Source organism: Muntiacus reevesi, chromosome 19 (genome assembly GCF_963930625.1).
Source record: "Muntiacus reevesi chromosome 19, mMunRee1.1, whole genome shotgun sequence".
NCBI classification, from domain to species: domain Eukaryota; kingdom Metazoa; phylum Chordata; class Mammalia; order Artiodactyla; family Cervidae; genus Muntiacus; species Muntiacus reevesi.
Window position 1 is genome coordinate 14,138,849 of NC_089267.1, and position 6,826 is coordinate 14,145,674.

At 42.3% G+C, this 6,826-nt stretch overlaps 1 non-coding gene across 1 annotated transcript; it reads left to right on the forward strand.

Annotated features, from left to right (window-relative positions):
* The first annotated feature begins 353 nt into the window (after nucleotides 1-353).
* LOC136150974 (U2 spliceosomal RNA) lies at nucleotides 354-537 on the forward strand. The gene has a single exon (XR_010659966.1). It is a non-coding gene; the product is annotated as a U2 spliceosomal RNA (small nuclear RNA).
* The last annotated feature ends 6,289 nt before the right edge of the window (nucleotides 538-6,826 follow it).

The following is a 6,826-nucleotide window of genomic DNA, read 5'->3' on the forward strand; positions in this document are numbered from 1 at the left end:
GGATTATAATCTGACTTCTTGTATTTATTGCAACAGAACTTGGTCCAAACTGTTTTTAAAGTTAATCTTTTTCTGATTTTTACGTAGGGTATTTACTAAACTTTCAGTTAGGCATTTAAGAAAATCCTTTTGTTCTCACACTGAGATTGTCTAATAAGCCTGAGGTCATTGATTGTGATAAAGATTTTGCAAATCCACGAATAACCACAATCAGTAGTCAGAAAGACAAGTCAAACAAGATACTTTAATGGTTAATCTCATTCGAGGAAAGATAATGACACCAAAATTCCTAGTAGGAGGTCTAAGAACTTTTGGGGGGAAAGGAAATAAGGTCCCATTTCTCATAATTCTACATCGTTTCTCAGCCTTTTGGCTAAGATCAAGTGTAGTCTCACAATTCTACACACCCCTTAAATGAAAGAATACAATTCTAATGAAACCTCAGGCTCCACAGCTTCCACTGTGTGGCTTGCTTAGTTACTCAGTCGTGTCTGACTCTTTGTGAATCCATTAACTACATAGCCTGCCAGCCTCCTCTATTCATGGGGTTTTCCAGCAAGAATACTGGAGTGGGTTACCATTCCCTTCTCCAGGGGATCCTCCCAAAGCAGGGATTGAACCCAGGTCTCCTGCACTGAAGGCAGAGTCTTTACCATCTGAGCCACCAGGGGATCTTCCCTCCATTGTGTAGAACCTTGTCAGTTACTTCCCATGGTATGTATTTTTCCACCAGTTAGCAATTATGGGTGCCATCAGTTATAGATAAGGTCTTCCTTTCAAATGCGACATTACAACTGACACATGTGTAACAGTGAAATTATTTTTTCAAAGGGGAAGGGCCATGAAGGAAAGAGATTTACTTGCTCCATGAGAATCATTCAAGAGATGCAGGAAAGTAGAATCTTAAAAATATTAATCTCTTATAAGTCACATGTTGGACTATTTTTAGACTTGAAGTTACTTTGTGCCATTACTCCAAGTACTAAATTGTTGGAAGTTTGGAGGGAATGGGTATTGTAGGAATGTCATCTTTGTTTGTTTTTTTGAAACACTTGGGCCACTACTATCTATTAAGTTACTCATTTCTTTTTTAAATGATTTTTATTTATTTCTTTATATCTGGCTGTGCTGCACAGCCTTTCATCTCGTTGTGGCCAGTAGGGGCTGCTCTCCAGCTCCAGTGTGCAGGCTTCTCATTGCAGCGGCTTCTCCAGTCGCAGAGCGTGGGCTCTGGGACACGTGGGCTTCAGAAGTTGTGGCCCATGGGCTCAGTAGTTGCAGCTCCTGGGCTCCAGAGCACAGGTTCAACAGTTGTGGTGCACGGTGAAGCAATAAGCTTCATTGCTCTGTGGCCTGTGGGATCTTCCCGGTTCAGGGATAGAACCCATGACTCCTGCTTTGCCAGGTGGATTCTTAACCTCTGAGCCACCAGGAAAGCCCCATTTATTTCTTTAAAATAGCTTTAACATATATTTGAGGGATGACTTTCATAAGATGAACTTAAATGTGAAAGTCAATTCTTACTGAGCCTGATGAATTTCATTTTAGTAACTGGAACTAAATATTTAGGACAACAACCATCAAGCCCTGCTAGGGTTTCTCTCTGACAAGGAGAAAGGTAGGGGTTTGGCACACTGTTTCACCGCATCATTTTTATTGTCACCAGATCTTCTGGGAGGAATAATCTGCACTCACTGTCTTCAACACCCAGATACTCAGTGACCCACTGCTCCCAGAATTCAGACCTCTCCTCCACTGAAACTGCCTTGCTGGCTAATTCATACTCAAACTTCAAGATTCAGGACAGTGGCCAGTTTAAGATATCCTTGTCCCCTCAGACTGAGCTGAGCACATGGCAATATATGCATAGCTCTATACTTGCACTTACCATAGTACCAAAAAGTATCTTTTTATACCTGTCTTTCCTACTAGGTATAAGCTTCTCAAAGTCAGAGATGTTTTTCTTAATTACTATATCTCCAATATCTGTCAAAGGACCTAGGACATAAAAGGAACTCAGTAAACTTGTTGAATTAATCTACTCTGAATGATTTAATCATAATCCCTTATGATTATACAGTGGCAGTGAGAAATAGATTTAAGGGACTAGATCTGATAGACAGAGTGCCTGATGAGCTATGGATGGAGGTTTGTGACATTGTACAGGAGACAGGGATCAAGACCATCCCTATGGAAAAGAAATGCAAAAAAGCAAAACGGCTATCTGAGGCAGTCTTACAAATAGCTGGGAAAAGAAGAGAAGCGGAAAGCAAAGGAGAAAAGGAACAATATTCCCATTTGAATGCAGAGTTCCAAAGAATAACAAGGAGAGATAAGAAAGCCTTCCTCAGCATTCAATACAAAGAAATAGAAGAAACAACAGAATGGGAAAAACTAGAGATCTCTTCAAGAAAATTAGAGATACCAAGGGAACGTTTCATGTAAAGATGAGCTCAATAAAGGACAGAAATGGTAGGGACCTAACAGAAGCAGAAGATAAGTAGAGGTGGCAAGAATACACAGAACTGTACAAAAAAGATCTTCACAACCCAGATAATCATGATGGTGTGATCACTCACCTAGAGCCAGACATCCTGGAATGTGAAGTCAAGTGGGCCTTAGAAAGCATCACTATGAACAAAGCTAGTGGAGGTGATGGAATTCCAGTTGAGCTATTTCAAACCCTGAAAGATGATGCTGTGAAAGTGCTGCACTCAATATGCCAGCAAATTTGGAAAACTCAGCAGTGGCCACAGGACTGGAAAAGATCAGTTTTCATTCCAATCCCAAAGACAGGCAATCCCAAAAATGCTCAAACTGCTGCACAATTGCACTCATCTCACACGCTAGTAAAGTAATGCTCAAAATTCTCCAAGCCAGGTTTCAGCAATATGTGAACCGAGAACTTCCAGATATTCAAGCTGGTTTTAGAAAAGGCAGAGGAACCACAGATCAAATTGCCAACATCTGCTGGATCATCAAAAAAGCAAGAGAGTTCCACAAAAACAGCTATTTCTGCTTTATTGACTATGCCAAAGCCTTTGACTGTGTGGATCACAATAAACTGTGGAAAATTCTGAAAGAGATGGGAATACCAGACCACCTGACCTGCCTCTTGAGAAACCTGTATGCAGGTCAGGAAGCAACAGTTAGAACTGGACATGGAACAACAGACTGGTTCCAAACAGGAAAAGGAGTACGTCAAGGCTGTATATTGTCACCCTGCTTATTTAACTTATATGCAGAGTACATCATGCGAAATGCGGGGCTGGAAGAAGCACAAGCTGGAATCAAGATTGCCGGGAGAAATATCAATAATCTCAGATATGCAGAAGACACCACCCTTATGGCAGAAAGTGAAGAGGAACTAAAGAGCCTCTTGATGAAAGTGAAAGAGGAGAGTGAAAAAGTTTACTTAAAGCTCAACATTCAGAAACTAAGATCATGGCGTCTTGTCCCATCACTTCATGGGAAATAGATGGGGAAACAATGGAAACAGTGTCAGACTTTATTTTGGGGGGCTCCAAAATCACTGCAGATGGTGATTGCAGCCATGAAATTAAAAGACGCTTACTCCTTGGAAGGAAAGTTATGACCAACCTAGACAGCATATTAAAAAGCAGAGACATTACTTTGCCAACAAAGGTCTGTCTAGTCAAAGCTATGGTTTTTCCAGTGGTCATGTATGGATGTGAGAGTTGGACTGTGAAGAAAGCTGAGCGCTGAAGAATTGATGCTTTTGAACTGTGGTGTTGGAGAAGACTCTTGAGAGTCCCTTGGACTGCAAGGAGATCCAACCAGTCCATCCTAAAGGAGATCAGTCCAGGGTGTTCATTGGAAGGACTGATGCTGAAGCTGAAACTCCAATACTTTGGCCACCTAATGGGAAGAGTTGACTCATTGGAAAATACCCTGATTCTGGGAGTGATTGGGGGCAGGAGGAAAAGGGGACGACAGAGGATGAGAAGACTGGATGGCATCACTGACTCGATGAACATGAGTTTGGGTAACCTCTGGGAGTTGGTGATGGACAGGAAGGCCTGGCCTGCTGAGATTTATGGGGTTGCAAAGAGTCAGACACGACTGAGTGACTGAATTGAACTGAACTGAACTCTGAATGAACTCACATTTGGGTGAGAAAGACAATTTACCAACAATTAATTGAAAAATAATGAAGTCAGTGCCATATAAAATGTGTGCCCAGGGTCTTATAGGGAGTCTGAGGAGGTACCAAACCTTATCCTCTTTATGATGTCAAAAACTAAACTGTGAGGAAATGGATATGTGGTTCTCCACCTAGGAGAGAAGGCTTCCCTGATAGCTCAGTTGGTAAAGAATCCACCTGCAATGCAGGAGACCCTGGTTCAATTCCTGGGTCAGGAAGATCCACTGGAGAAGGGATAGGCTACCCACTCCAGTATTCTTGGGCTTCTCTTGTGCCTCAACTGGTAAAGAATCCGCCTGCAATGCGGGAGACCTGCATTTTGATCCCTGGGTTGGGAAGATTTCCTGGAGAACGGAAAGGCTACCCCCCTCTAGTATTCTGACCTGGAGAGTTCCATGGACTTTATAGTCCATGGGGTCACAAAGAGTTGGACATAAATGAGTGACTTTCACTTCACCCAGGAGAGAATAGAACAAAAAATAAAGAGACATAGAGAAAGTTGAACCTTATACTACACGTATAGGTTATTAATGTTTTGCAAAACTGTTATATATACCGTGGGTGATCATGCTCCTTTTCTTAAGCAAGATCTTAGCAGGTCACAATTTCCCTATGAACAGAGTTGTCTGGTACCCTCCTCTTTTGGGAAATGCTTGGTTTGTTAGCTTATAGAGTCCCCTTGTCCCACTGAATACCTGCACCAATGCTCTATGTGGGAACCAGTTCTTAGCTCCTTTGTGGCTCAAAAATGGCTGAATACATCTCTCCTGTTTTGGTAGCCTAGAACCATCTGGTGATCTGATGAGATGAGGGCCTTTTGTCCTTGCAGAGTGAATCAATGAGTGTTGAGACTCTTGTTTCATCCAGATATTCTGCCTCTGAAAACTTCAGTGGGTACAGAGGCTTCTGCAAGGGAAGGAATCACCAGGCAAGTCAATTTGGTGAGGAAGATCTAGTCCAGAATACACTGCTGAAGGAGCAGCTCTTTGGGATTAGGAGTCAATTACCAAGTGCCTATAAAGCACCCTGCCATTTTGACTATGCATATGACTTGCTCTCAAGGAGGAGAGACAAATGGGAGTGAGTCAGCCAGAAAAACCCCAGCTGACTACGTGCTTACGGTCATGGAAAACCATGAGGCAAGGCAGCTGGGAGAAGGAATTATATTGCCCTTTGCAAACATTTATTCAGTATCTTGTATTCACTCTGAGGAATATGCAAGTCCTGGCCTTGAGAAACTTACAGTCAAACTAGAGAGACAGCATTGTATCCTAGTGCGAGTCAACATAAGGTAAAAAGAGAAAAAAGGACTCCTGAAGAGAAAGAAAAAGAAAGACTTTGTTCTTAGAGATGCTTATCTCTGAAAGAGATGCTAGAAATAATGCCAGACAAAACTAAAGAACTGATTATCTTTTTTAAAAAAAAATTGGGAACTGCAGAGAACTGAGTTCCTACCATTGTCTGTGGATTAGGTTGTGATCTGGCTATGCCGGGAAACTTGCAGTGACTAGGGTTGCCCCAGCTGACTGACATCTTTCAAGGGTCAGGAAGATGCCCTGGAGAAGGAAAAGGCAATCCACTCCAGTATTCTTGCCTGGAGAATCCCATGGACAGAGGAGCCTGACAGGCTACAGTCCAGGGTCACTTGGAGACACGACTTAGGGACTAAGCAGCAAGAATAGGTTCCTTGGGATTCACTGAATACAAATTATAAATGTAGAGTTTAATGATATTCAAGAAAAAGGAAAGAATTTGGTGCAGTGTGTCCTATTGCCAACAAGCATAAAGCCCAGGTAAGTTGCTCTGGTTTCTCTATACTTAGGGGAAGCAACTGTTTTCATTAAAAGTGACTCTAGCTCAAGGCTCAGAGACAATAATCCATTTGAGCATATATTATGGAAAACCTGAGACCCCTTCTCCCAGGAAGTCATGAAATAAACAGTCATTTGGCAAGTGCTCTCAAACCATGTACCCCAAAGTGCTCCACACCTCCAAGAAGAGAAGCCAAAGAGCTGTCCTTGTGGTCAAGACCCCTAACATCTGCAGCTTTCCTGTGGAAGGCATCTTTGTGTAGACAGCAGCCTTGCCTGGTTTCTGGATCTGTGTATCTTTAAATAATAAATAAGAGAAACCCATTCCTTTCTCTCAAATAAGGCCAAGATAAGTTTTGGATTGGCTATGGCAATGGACCACCATTTCCGGCACAAGGCTGGCAAATAAAGAGATCAGAGCACAACCCCACCATCATCCCCACCCCGCTTTTCTGAAACCATTATCCAGCTGCCTGTGTGGGGCTGGGCTGACGGTTGCTGGCAAAACCTCAGGAGCATTTGCTCTGCTGAGCCATCTACCTTGAGACAGACAGCAGAAGGCAGTGGGGAGTTCCTGAATGTTGATCGACAAAGCATTTGGGGGAGGCTAATGGACAAGGGAAACCCTGTAACCAGTTCCCTCTCTTGGTGTCTTGCAGCTTTCATCTCACTAAGGAATCAAATCATGATGTAACTCAGAGAAAAACCTCTCTCATTTTGGGCAATCTGCTATTTGACTTCTATTTATTCACACTGTAAAACAATCCATATTTTAAAGAAAATACGAAATGCAGAAGGGAAAACTATTTTAAAGCAAATAATTTTAAGTAAAAAGAAGGTCAAATATTCA